Raw genomic sequence first — 13,590 nt, 5'->3', positions numbered from 1 at the left:
AAACATTGGCCTTGGCACAGCTGTGGACAGGAATGTGGTTGTGGGGGTGTGCAAGCAATGTGGTCTCACCGATGACCCCAGGATGCCTTTACAGAATCTGACATCTTCCTGCACTGCCTCCCCTTCTGTACCTGGTTCATCTTGACTCCTCTGTACTTGGCATTGGGAATGTTGTGTTGCAAAGATATCTCTTTGGAGAACATTTCTGCACTTCTTCACAGTTATGCCCCAAGTCAAAGTGTGGCTGGTTGCCAGACCAGCTCCTTGTTTCCTGGTTTGTGTTTGTTGCTGTAGATCCATTGCTGCCTTCTAGCATTGCTTCACGTCACACTCTTCGCCGTGGGCTTGCAGCTCCACATAAATAACAAGCCTCCCTGGGACTGTCTATCAGGTAGGCTTGCTCAGCCTGATCCCAGCTGGGGAGCTTCACTGAGCTTGACTGACCCACAGGGCTTACATGTCATACCATACCTGTCCGCTTGCAACAGTGAGGAGGGTTGCCTGATTGCTAGGGTAGGCAGGAAGGCAAAGATGGCAATTTCCTGGCCATGCTGTGAATTTTAGAGAAAAGATACACATGTGGGTTTTTGGGAAGGGGAGATGACAGGCTTCCATTCAGTGAGACACTCAGGCAGTGGAGTTCCAAGGAGTGCTCCCTTGTCATGCAGCCAGAGGAAGGGTAGGATGGGTGCTCGAGTACTGGGGTGAACAGAATTAAGGCAGGGACTGAACTGGGAGGTTGGCCACTGTATTTTCATGGCTTGAGAAAGAGAGGAAAAGGAGGGACTTGCCAGCTTGTGTCACAGAATCACAGAATGGATGGGGTTGGAAGGGACATCTGGAGATCATCTAGTCCAACCGCCTGCTAAAGCAGGTTCCCCTAGAGCATGTTGCACAGGGTCGTGTCCAGGCGAGTTTTGAATATCTCCAGAGAAGGAGACATATGGGGTATGTTGAGGAGACATATGGAGTGTCGAGTATGTGTACCTGCAAGCAACTGTGAGATGTGTGCAAAGTTTTATAGGACTGGTCTGCTCCTATAGGTTTCACAGAGAAGCCAAAGAGTAAAGAGCATGAAATATATGTGTGGTTCTGTACACACGCTCACCCCTTCTCTTTTTGTCTACTGGAAGTGCAGTAGTACATATGAAGCACAGAGCTTGTGGTAGGTACAACTTTGTTTCAGTGGCTTGGCAGGTTTTGCTGACTGTCATAAAGACAGTGGTTAGATTTGGACAATGTTTTTGAAGGGCCTTGTCATCCTTTGCAGGGTAACTCTTCAGAATACTTTATGCCCCCCTGGAAGTTATCACTGTTGGTGCCTGTGCTTTTTGATGTCATTTTGCTGGATAATCACTGGCATTGCCTGCCTCTGAATGCTCAATGTATTATACAGCTGCAATTTAACTTTTCCCTCTTAAAATTCCCACTGAGAGAATTGGTGTGGTTGGTGACCAGGGCAGGTATTCAGCTGTGTCAGTCTTCACAGGATGACTTCTCTACAAAATAGGCAAAACCGTAATTACAGCTAAAGCCTCTTATTTCTTCTGTTTAATTGTGTACGGCTGGCAGCGACGATGTCAGTGAAAAAGCAGTGAGGTTCTTTTTGAATTGATAGTAATGGGAATAGGCACATGGGGAGAGATCCGTGAGAACTGCTTCCGGCCTAGAAGCAGCAGCTGCAGAAACAAGTGTTGCTTGTTTATCAAGACCGTGGTATGGCCAAGAGGAAGAAAATGCACGAGACTGGGATTCGGCAGTTGGGTCCCAGGTCTCAGCCCTGCTAATGGTTGCCTGAGAGCCCTAGGTAAATCACCTCACTTCTTTCTTCTCCTTCTCTCCATTCACTTATACTGGGAGCTCCCTGTCCCGAGGGTTGTCTCATGAAGTTGAGAGCTAGCCAACCTCCCTCATCTTATGGGCCATGTCCCCAGATGCCCACATGGCCTGGGACTCCTCTCTGATCCTGAGACCAACTGTTTGTTTACTTCTGCTTGTTTTTTTCTTTTCAGAATCTCTAATCTCTAATCGCAACTGTCTGGCAACTGAGTGACTCCTAGAGTGGCAGGACACTTTCACCACTTAAATCCAACAGCGTGGGCTTCACAACAGAGGATGGCTTGTTGTGGGGACTGGTTGGGCTGTTGTTCTCTTGAGCATGGGTGAGAGGGTTTTGGAGAAGGCGGCTTTCATGGGGGGTCAGCGTCAGAGAGGACTGCAGAGGCAATTACTCTGTCTTCAGTGGGATCACCCCCGCTTGCCACAGGCTTCAACTCGTCTCACCCCAGCAGTGAGTCACACGTTGTGACTGAGCTGGTTAGGCCCAGGCAGGGAAGGAAGAACAGCAAGGAATCAGAGCTGGAGGCACCTCCAGACCCTGCCTCATCCCCAGGCTGGAGTCAGAAGTGGGGCAGAACAGGGGCAGCTTAGAGGTGCCCATGTTACCTTTTTTCCCATGGCTGCCCTCTCAGCCTCCTCTGTTCTGTGGATTCCCTGCAAACCCCAGCTTCTGCCTTGTGCAAAGGGCTGCGCTTCCCCTGGTACCACTCCTCTCACAGTGAGAACCCTCTGTGCTCTTTCTTCCCCATACCTTCTGCTAGGGGATGTCCAGTTACACAGACACTGTGTCTTAAGGACAGCCTCTTGGCTTAATTCACTGATCATCCATATTGTTCCACCTGCCCTTAACATGATGTTCCCTCACCCATGTTAGCTATGGAAACCCCCTTAGAATGGCCCCAGTGTTACTCATGATGAAGCAGATGGGATTTCTAAGCAGCCTAAATTGTCTCTTAATGGACTTGTAGAAGCAGATGTTAGAGCCCCTGGGTTTCAGGCAGCTGAGGTACTGTGTAGATGTTCTCTGCATCTTTTCTGCTATAGTCTGTATCATGGTAAGAGGTCTGCAACCTTCTTTTTCTCTCCTAAAGCAGCCTGAAAACTAGCATTCATAATAGGGAAGGTGAGACTGTTTTAGTTTCTCTTGTGATTCTGGAAACTAGGGTCCTAGCAGGTGCCTTCATATGGCAGTGGGGAGGGGGTGTCCTGGTTTTGACCTAAGTTAGACCGACCCCTTTTCCTTGTGCAAGTCTGTATAAACAAAGAGGTGAATTACATTCAAAACTGAGACTGCTGGAGTGACCTTGAAATATTGGACCCTTTTACAGCCAAAATCCTTTGGGGTGGGGGGAAGAGAGCCTGCATTCCTGACATTATTAAAGTGGACATTGTTAGTTTTGTGTGAGGGTGGATTACTGCGTGGCATGCAATGAGTCATTAATGTTAATCAGTCAGGAGTACCAGGAACATGCCTTTTTCCTTGTTAACAACGACCTCCTGGAGGGGCTTTCCCCCTATGTTTGAAAGGAAGTATGCTGAGGGAAGAAAGAAAGAAAGAAATAATAATGCAATTAAATGAGAAGTACTAAGGCACGTTTTCAGTCTCCCTCTCCTGATTCTGGGCCTTCATTCAAATCTCATTCAATGTATTCAGCTATGTTGTGTGTTCTTGAGCAATAACCTTGCTTCTGCTGGTTTTGCAAGCCATCAGTTGTACTAGAAGTTCAATTAATAGCCATATTGACAGCTCCTCAAATTCACAGTTTAATTCTCCAGCAAAGATCTGATCTTCAAGAAACACGCAGAAAGATCATACAGGATAGGTCTTCACCCAGTGCAAGCTGACTTCAGTCCAGTGAACTCCAAATGATTGGTGGTATTGTGGTGCTTAAGCACTGAGGTCCTTGCTTGTGTCTGCAGATGCTGTACCAGCATAGGAGAAGGAAGCAGCTCTTACCACTCAGAGCTTCAAATTATCGTGTAACATGAACAGTGAGATCTAGGCAGAGGGACATAGTGGCAAGCAGGAGAAAGGCAGGGCTTTAATGCACTACCTTCCTGTCCACTGCTTTATTTTTTTTTCTTATCAAAGCAACATTTTGTCCTGGAATTTGAAGGAAAAAGAGAAGGTGGCTTTGGGAGTAGTATAGATGAATACTTTTGGAAGAGAATTGAATTTTTCCTTGGGAAGACAACAAAGGGTTCAGGAGACATGTCCTCATCTTTGGAAGTTATGGATAGCTAAGGTGTTAGTCCTGCTTCTGCTGTTGGCATCAAGAAAGCATCACCCCACCTGGCAGAGTGACATTGTTTGGTTGCCTGTGTGTTTTCAAACCCAGAACTGGAGTGCTGGACTGTAAACCCTCCAGGCTTCTTGCTGTGTATGGACTCAGCACAATGGGATTGTACTTGCTTTGCTCAGCACAGTGGCACTTCTAGATAGACAACGCTGCGTGATGCTGAAGTGGCTGTGGCATACTTGTAATGACTGCCTCAAGGCATGCTCAGTTGCTCTCTATTTTCGTAGTGAAGTGCAGCCATGGTGAATAAGGCCTTTTTGTTGTTGAGTGATTTCCTACTGGTAAAAAAATGTTCAGCTGGAGTCCTGAAGTTTAATAGCCAGTATCTAAGTGCCCAGTGGAATACTTTGACCTGACACAAAATGATTCAGAATAACTGGAAAGAAAATATCAAGTGTCAGTGTGGTTAATTAATTCTGCATCCAGCTGCCTAACTTCTCTTTATTCTGTCCCCACTGATTTTAGAGGTCCCTGGCATTTGAAAAGAGGCAGGGTTGAATGCATAATGTCAGTGCATTCTCCAAATGAGACTGCCTGCTTGATTGATTGGGAAGTAACTGTTCAAACACCTGAGTGGCAATGTAGCTTTTAAAAACAGTGATCTCTCAAAACATAGGCTCATGCATATTTTTTATTCCCCTTGCTGCTTTCAGTTATTCAGGTAGTTATTTGTTTATTGGATAGGTGTCTGTGTGTTCATATGTGTGTGGTTTTATTAGTTTATTCTCAGTCTAGTTAGAAACATCTTTTATTTTTATTAATATCTCTGAGTACTACATGTTGCTGCTGGGCTGGTGCAGTGATGTATCATCACAGCCTTGCTAACCCGTACGGATTTGGTTTCCTCTCAGAGATCTCACAATAATTTGCAGACTTTTTTTTAAGTTCTAGCCCCTGGACTCACGTGAACATGTGCAAACCCTATTATTCGTTATACTGCATTAGGTTCTGGCTGCGTTTGGCAGGGGAAAGCTGGGAAATCTAACCCTGATTTATGATTGATATATTTAAAAAATGAATCAAAAAGCAGATTAAAAAAAGCATTTAGATTGTATTGGTTTTGAGATATTTCAAAGGTAATCTCCTAGCTTTAGGGAGCATGATTACTCATTTTCCCACATCTGAGGTTTGCTATCTTGTTGCTTAGTGACAGCAAAAACTGTTGTCCCTCTTGCAGGCCCTGGTTTCCGTCCCGAGTGCTGTGCAGAGATTAGAGCTTTGCAGGCTGTCTTTCCAACTCTGCAGGAACCAGCATGGGGCTGTGCTAAATGTAATTATCTCTAGACAAATGTGGATAGCAGCCTGGAGTGAAGGTGCTTAGAAAACATGCAAGGGACTGCAATAATGGTGATTTTTCCGGGAAGTGCAGCCAAACTCTGAACTCTGTGCCCAGAGAATAGCTCTGCGTACATGGAATCACCAAAGCTGAGAGCAGATGACAAAATCTCCCACATTTAAATATATTCTTTTCCAAAAGAATGTGTTTATTTTCATACTATGAAAGTAAACTTGGGAACATGATCCATAGCAGCATTACCTATTGATGTGTGCCATCACACTGCCACCTGCCATTTCTATTGTCCGTGTCTTTATAAGCCTGATCCTACAAATCCTACTGCTAAATTAAACTGGGGATTTTATCTTTCAGTCCAGCTGAGACAGAGCTGCCCATGTAACTAACCGGAAAATGGTCTGGCTGACTGTAGTTCACAGGATTCGCTGTGCCTGTACAGATGGCAAGAGACTGGCTAGAGGCTAAAGGACATTTATTGGAAGGATTTTCTGCAAATATGAACATATTCTAATAGCTACACTTGTAAAAGCAAAGCTTTCATGTTTGAGAAATATATTTTTTGAGTGGCAGAGAATGAAGAAAATGTTACCTAATTTATTACTGAATGCTTGTGAAAGACTTAATACTCATAAAATCAGCAGCATGCCAGAAACAATGGAGGGGATCCTGCAGCGGGTCTCTGCACGTTTCCTTGCAAAGCTATGCCAAAGCTCCTTAATCCTGATCTTAATTATTTCAGTGGAAGGCATTTGCTGAACAAAGAACTGCGACTGTGTCAAGTGTGTGCACTGAGGTTTGTGAGGAAGCCAAAATATCCAGCCAGGGTGGAACTGGGCTCCACCAACACCATAGCATTGTGGCTGCGCTCTTAAGATTTTAAGTGAAAGTCCTGATCCATGCAGCTCTTCCTACAGGAGCTGGGCACTTAACCCCCTAATAAATTGCAATGAAACTAAAGTTTCCTTGTCCCTACCCTGCTGTCATGTTCATAAAAGCCTTATTATTATCCAACTGGCAATCTGAGAAGGGATATGTTCACACAATTTAATTCCTCCTCAAGTGAATCCTTGTAAGCTAGCCAGCCAAGTGCATTCAGTCCTTTTTTTACAGAAGTATGTGTTTCGCAGATTGTTGGGAAAAGGTTGCACTCGTTTTCGTTTGTGAACAGCTCCTAGGTGCTGAGACCCATTCTTTGCTATTCACTGCACCCTTCTAAGGTTCCTCTTTAACGTTTGTGCTGGTGGCATTTTACAGCTGCACTGTGTGCTGTGATCTGGCTTTCTGTCTCCCCAGTTGGATGACTGAAACTTTTGAACTGGAGGGAACTGACTGCCAGCCACTGGATATGAAGCAGTCTTGCTCACTCACGAATAACCATATTCTTGTTTGAGTAAAAGTACTGCTCTGAAAGTGACTCTTTGCTTGTGCACTTGAGCTTACTGAATCCTGAAGGATGGCTACCTATAAATGTGGGATGCAGTATGACCTAAGGATTAACTGTGGGGACTTTCTGTGTATTAGTTTAATTAATTATAATAGATGCAGTACTCTTATTTATGTATATCAAAATGTACTCTTCTGAAAGGCCCTTTGATGTTTTGGAGTGGGCTGGTCTTTTTGCTGAATGTACTTGTGTAGAGCAGTGTGTGAACAGCTGGCTGGGTGAATTTTGGGGTTGTTCACAATTTCACTTCCCTCTTGAGGGAAAAATCTCAGCGGCCAAGTATCCCAGTTTGTCTGGAAGGAGGGACTGTCTGGTTTTGTTTGCAAGCTACCTTGACTTCCTAAGGATTTCTCTCTTGCAGCTGTTAGGCATAATAAATGTTCCTGCCCCTTCTCAAAGCTTCAAATCCAACAAGCACAATGTAGAAAAGAGCTTAAGTCCTTTCTAATGAGAAGCAGCCAGGAATCATGCTGGCAAGTCAACCCCTTGAGAACAGGCTGTTCTCTGCACTCAGATGTTTCATAGACTAGAGTTTTGTTTCCCCATACCAAAAAAAGCCTTAAAACCAGGCGGAATTTGCTGCTCTGAAATGCTGAGCAGACAGAAACCGTAACCACTTCAAAGCCTAACACAGAGGTTGTACATATATGGGGATTGTGAATACATCCAGGCTGTGCACCATTGGTTTGTCTTCCAACAAGAAATCAGTGCAATTACTTGACAGCACAACAGTTGTCTCTTCAAAAAAAACCCAACCAAAACCCAAAAAGCAGTTGTGACTGTTGTGTCTGTCTGTGCAGTGCCATGCAACCCAAAGCAGTCTGGCATATGGCTGCCAGCTGTCTTAGCTTTGCTGGGAACATAGCGGAGGAGCTCACTTCAACCCACAAAAACTTGAGGTTCTGGATGGCCCTTTAATTGTGGGTTCTTGCAAGCATTAGGGATTTCTAGTCTTGCTCCCCACAAAGGGCCTTCATTGGAAATGTGTATATGTATAGTTAAGAGGTGATACCATGCTTAGTGAACACCCAAATTTGTGCTGTTGTCAAGGGAGGACAGGAGTGATTTGATTTATAGAGAGGACAAAAGTGGTGTGGCTAGTGAACCACCTTCTTCTGAGGAGCTTGGGGGAACTCTGCACAGACACCATGCTACTGTAGAGGAAACTCTTTCCTCTCTGGGCTTCCTGGGACCTGTGAAACCTCAAGAGCATGAGCTCTAGTCTTTGCAGGCTTCTCCACTACACTTTTGTTTCTCTGCTGTGTGCAGACTGTGGCCTAAACTTGAAGAAATAGTCCTCCTTCATGGACTGGCTTTTCTTCTCCATTAAACAAACTACTGTTGAAACATCTGACCATTTCACTCCAACTTTAGAGCTTACTGCTGGAAGAGACAGGAGGGGACAGTGCCCCAGCAGGCTGCTGGAGGGCCAGTTTCAGCACAGCTCATAAACATACACTTAATTTGGGGCTTATTTTTAGCTGTGTGAAGTCACTGGTGTTCTTCAGAAGCTAAGCCTAAACATGCGCTTTGTGCTTCTGATTGGATGGGAGACGGAGGACAGAACTCATTTTCTTGTCAGCTCTAAACCAAATAATTCACGGGGAAGAAAAAACATCTAGTAAGAGCTAATGAGTACGAATCTTAAGCAGTAAAGCTATTTCTCCTGCAGGCTGAGGTGAACAAATGCATAAGAAGAAGAATACGGAAGAGAAGGGAATGGCCGAATTATTCATAGTAAATACAAGGTAATGCAGCAGTCAAAAACACCAGATTTCATAAAATCTCTGGCGATAATTTGAATATATGCTATTGCTGTGTCAGCATTTATATTTCTCAAAGTAAAAAAGGATGCTGGTGTAGGGGTTTTTTTTGGTGAGCATCCCAAGTGCACCAGTGCTTCACTTAAATCAGCATTCACTATCAATACCGTGGCTTCATTGCTTCAGTTGCACAACCTGACCATAACTGATTGCTTGCAGTTATTTGAAATGCAGCTTTTCTGCCAGCAATTACTTTATTTACTGCTCGCCTCTAAAACTATAATGTCTTCCCTTGTGGGCACAAAGGCAGATTAACATCAGTAATTACTAAAGCAGATGTTTGTATGCAAACACCCGTTTCTTAGAGGCAGATTATCTTATGCATTGGCGTAAGGGAAAGGGATTCATATCGGGCGATGCTGTCATCCCACAAGTGATATGAACAGCATGGGACTCAGCAGAGAGAGCTGGGTAGCTCCCCCCACCTCACCTCCATCTCGTGGGAATCGCTCTCTGCGGGGTGATAATCGTTGACCTTATTGAGATCAGTCTTGAGAGCTGTTGGCATTTAATTCCTAAAAGTGACTGCCAGTTACTCAACAGGGCTCAATGCTACTTGCACTTGCTTCCTGGTGTTCTGTGTGTTCAAGAGAGCTCAACACCTGGATTGCAGGCCTATGTTTTCTAATAGCTCTGTTCCCACTGAATTGCCTGAAAGGTGCATTCAGCACTAAGCGCTAAGCTTATTTAAAATAGACAGTCATTAGCTCCTTCCAGGCTACCGCGAAGAGCAAAGGAAGCGTGGTTGTGTCTCGGAGGGACTGGAGGGAGGCTCTTTACTAATCCGGTTGTGCTGCCAGGAATGAAATATGTTCTGAGCAGCCCTTTGGTGCTTTTTAAGCCTGTCCTGGCACATAGTGTTTTTCAGATGAAGAATCGCCTTGCAGTCTATCCAGAAAAGCCACCCCTGGCTGCTTGTGACGAGAGCTTGCCGGCATGTGAAGGTGTGTGTACATGCAGAAGAGATGTGGCTGTGGTCCTGGTTCCCTGGGGACTTTCAAATCAGCTGCCTAGATGTTAGAGACCCCCGTTTTGAAGCTGAGAGCGAAAATAGGGCCCTGATATTCCTTGTGTGGACAAGTCATGGCATCGCCTCCATTCCTCTCCTGAAAAAAAACCACCTCTGCATGCCAGAGCAGGGAGTGGACAGAGGTGGCCATGAGTCTTGAAGGAAGGCAGAGGCTCCCTCCTCCTACCATCACTGAATATAAGCTGGGATGGGATGGGTTCATTTCCATAAGCAGAGGGCACTCTTCAACAGCAGTTGAAATACAAAGGCTTTGCCTTTGGTATTGAATCACTCTCAGCCCTGTCTCATGAACTGCTGACTATCTTGCTCAAGAGGCTTTCAGCCTTCAAAAGTGATCCTTTTACGAAACACCTCCCTTCCATCACCTTGTGTGAGTTACGCAGCACAGTGGGAGGAGAAGGGGAACCATGATGTCAGCACCCCACCCTTTGCTGCTCTAGATTCACTTAGCAGGATGCAAAGCACTGACCCCAGGATAGGTTTGTCCTGCTGTCCCTCAGTTAGTGAGACTGAAACCAGATGTTTAGTGTTCAATCATACTTTCCCCATTGTTCCTGCTTCTATCACAGTAATTACTCTCTCTTGAGGGTCATTCAGAGTTCAGCTCTGTGGAGAAACTGTTGTTCTTGATTAAAGGACTGTCTGCTTTTTCGAACATCTTAGTCTAATTGTACTTTGAAAGTCATGTCACAGTATGGCAGAGCTTTTCAGTTAGCTACTGTTACCTTTGGATGTTAAAAGAGAGATGAGGGATGTCAACAGCAAGGGCAAGAAACGTAGCAGTTATCTGGAGAAATGAGTATGCCTGGTAACATAAAAAGCTCACCAGTCCTGAGTGAAATTGAAACACAGACAAAAAGGTAGCTGAAAATATATTGGATGTTGCACAAATGCTGTTGAACCAACCATGTAAGAAGCACTAAAACTATTTTTCTGGTTATACTGATAGCACACAGTATTACAAACTTTTGCAATGTTATCACAAGTCTCCTGCTGCTTGGTATATTCCTTAAATTACTGGCTCCTTTGATCATCTGGTTATTTGAGAATTTCTGTTTTATTTCTATTAAAAAAGCACCTCTGCTAGAGAAAAATTGTTGCGCCCTTCAGAAACATAAGGACAAAATGCAGGTGTTTTTCATGAACCAGGTCCAATTTATTCATCGATTGTAGAGCATCATTTGTTTGCCAAGCCTTTTTTTCTCAAAATTGCTTTGGTTCACATCCTGATTTTGTGAGGTTTGGACTGGCAATAGACAACAAATGCAGCTTGCTTCTGTTTTCATTGGGGGTCTGCAGGGTCCATCTGGCCTGCCCAAGCTGGAGAACCAGGAACTCCGAAGGGAAAGTTTACCTTTTTAGCCATGCTGCACAGTGGAGCAAGGCATGAACTGTGTCAGAGAGGGACTCTGTCAGCCAGACTTTTGCAGAATCAATGTTGGTGCATCTGTTAGGAAAGGTAAAGAGAAATCCTGGCACCAAAGAAACATTGCTGAGCATAGGCCAGCTCTGCTTTCTGCAGTTACATGTGTTCAACTGAGTGAAGTGTTGCTGACCAAGGAAGAGGACAACATGACATTGACCAATGTGCAACTCCTTTCAGACATTTAAAAAAGCTGTCAAGCATCCACCAGGTCTCCAGATATGTCTCTCTATTCTGTGGGAGGGAGCAGGAATGCAAAAGGACCAAGGGAGAGAACAGGGAATTTTGATATTGATGCTCGAGGACCATCAGTGCTCAGGACTTCTCGCACCTGGCTGAGTCACTTGGCAGAAAGGGGCCAAGCTGAATTCTGAGCTGCAAATCCATCAGACTCCTTTGCTTCATAAAACTCAAGACAGAAACTTTTCCACGTCTGTGCCCAGGCTGTTGTCTCTCTGCAGGCAAGATGGTCCCTGTCTTGGAGAGGATGGTGTCTCTCTGTCTTGAGCTTCTTCCATACCGTATGAATGATTATCTGCTTAAGGAGAGGGATGAACCTCTTCCTCCCAAAAGATGTCACCACCCCTCACATTACTGAAGCAAGTCTCCTCTGCTTCCTCAGTCTTTTCTGCTGGAGTGGCTTTGTGGCATCAGTTATTCATTGGGCCAGTGACAGACTGGCACATGAGAAGAAACTGAAAGCCTTGGTGAGGGCTGGAGGCAGAACAGGGCCAGCTGAATGGGCATGCTGTGGTGTTGAAGCAAAGGCAAGAGGGCACGCAGCTGTGTCGTCCTGCACCTCGTATGATCTCCACTTGCAGAAATAACCATGAGATCACCAGGACTGTACCAAGAGCTGACTTACTGCCTGCCGGTGTGAGTTTAAGCCACACTGGATACCTTAACTCCAATGAGGTGACCCAAGCAGGGCTAAGACTTTGCTTGCTCGTTTGCTTGCAAGGTCAAATCTCTCTGAATACCAAAGGCACTGGTTTTCCCTCCCACAATGCTTTCCTTGTGCAGTACTGTGAGGCACAGAGCCCTGCATGTGCTGCGTGGGGCTGGTAAGTGTCTCCAGCAGCTGGGAGCTGGGGCACTGCTCAATGGAGGCCTGAGCTGGCAGGGCCAGCACAGGGCAGAGGGAAGAGACCTGGCAGGTACGTTGGAGGTGCAGTAACTGAGTAACTGATTTAGGCCAGAGCTGGCTATTCCCATTGGCAGCAGTCACTGACAGTGCAAAAGAGAGTCTTCGCCTCTAAAGACAGTAGGCAAGCTCTAACCTTGAGTTTTAAACTGATCCAGTCTGGATCCAAGGCCAATTAGGGAAAAGATAAATGGAGACAGACTCCCGCAGCTGCTAGCAGCTCTGGCTCATGTCCCACATGCCAGTCCCCTCTCTGCTGCTTTCGGTCATGCTCATGCCTTTCTCTAGCTGTAAAGCTACCCCAACACCCCATCACTGTTGAATTAGTCACACAGCTTGATGCCAACCATGGGGATTTTTCTAGTGGTAACTCTCATGCTGGATATTGCTAGCATGCAGGTAGCCTTTCCAGTCAGTGCACAAGCCCCTTCCTTTTCATTATGAGGTGTGTTGCAGATATTCAGGCAAAAAATGTTGCCCTCTCTTAGCCTAACAACTCCACAAAGCCTTAAATCTCACTGGAGCTAGCTCCCTCATGCTACGTGAGGTCCTGTCTTTCCAAACTTAGGATCCCTGATGGGATGGGGGAGACAGGCTTGTGGTTACGAGAGGAGACTGGAGGTTAAGCAATCTGGGAAGCCACCCCTGCCGCAGATGCCCCTCTGACATTCAGTGGAGCAATTAGTGTAGATGAGGTAACACCAACGCTGTGGAGGCAGATCTAGGAAATGACACATGGTGTTTTGTGCTGGGAGCCACATTTGCAGCTTAAAATGCTCTGTGGTTTTTATTTTCCATCTGCAGTAGAGGGAAATAAGTGCTATAATAACCCATGAGGAGGCAGAGCCTGGAAAAAGTCTCCCAACTTCCCGGACCCAGGCCGGAAAACATCCCCCTGCACCCGTACCCCCGTGGAGGGCCGCGGGCAGCGTCACGCCCATGCCACGTCCTCACCTACCTCCTGTGCCCTCCCTGAGGGACAGGGGACACAGGTGTGTTTCCACAAGGAAAACGGCTTTAGGGAATAGGCCTGTCCCCAGCACAGAGAGATTTCGGGGGTTACTGAAACACTCTCCTCCTCACAGCGGTGGCCTTTCTGAGGAGAAAAGAAAGGAGCACCAAGAGGGACCTCATTAATGTTTATAAATATGTAAAGGGCAAGTGTCATGGGGATGGAGCCAGGCTCTTCTCAGTGACATCCATTGACAGGACAAGGGGCAACGGGTGCAAGCTGGAACACAGGAGGTTCCACATAAATATGAGGAAAAACTTCTTTACAGTGAGGGTGACTGA

Source organism: Nyctibius grandis, chromosome 1, assembly GCF_013368605.1.
Source record: "Nyctibius grandis isolate bNycGra1 chromosome 1, bNycGra1.pri, whole genome shotgun sequence".
Lineage (NCBI taxonomy): Eukaryota > Metazoa > Chordata > Aves > Nyctibiiformes > Nyctibiidae > Nyctibius > Nyctibius grandis.
The sequence above is the reverse complement of the archived record's forward strand: the minus strand, read 5'-3'. Positions refer to the sequence as shown.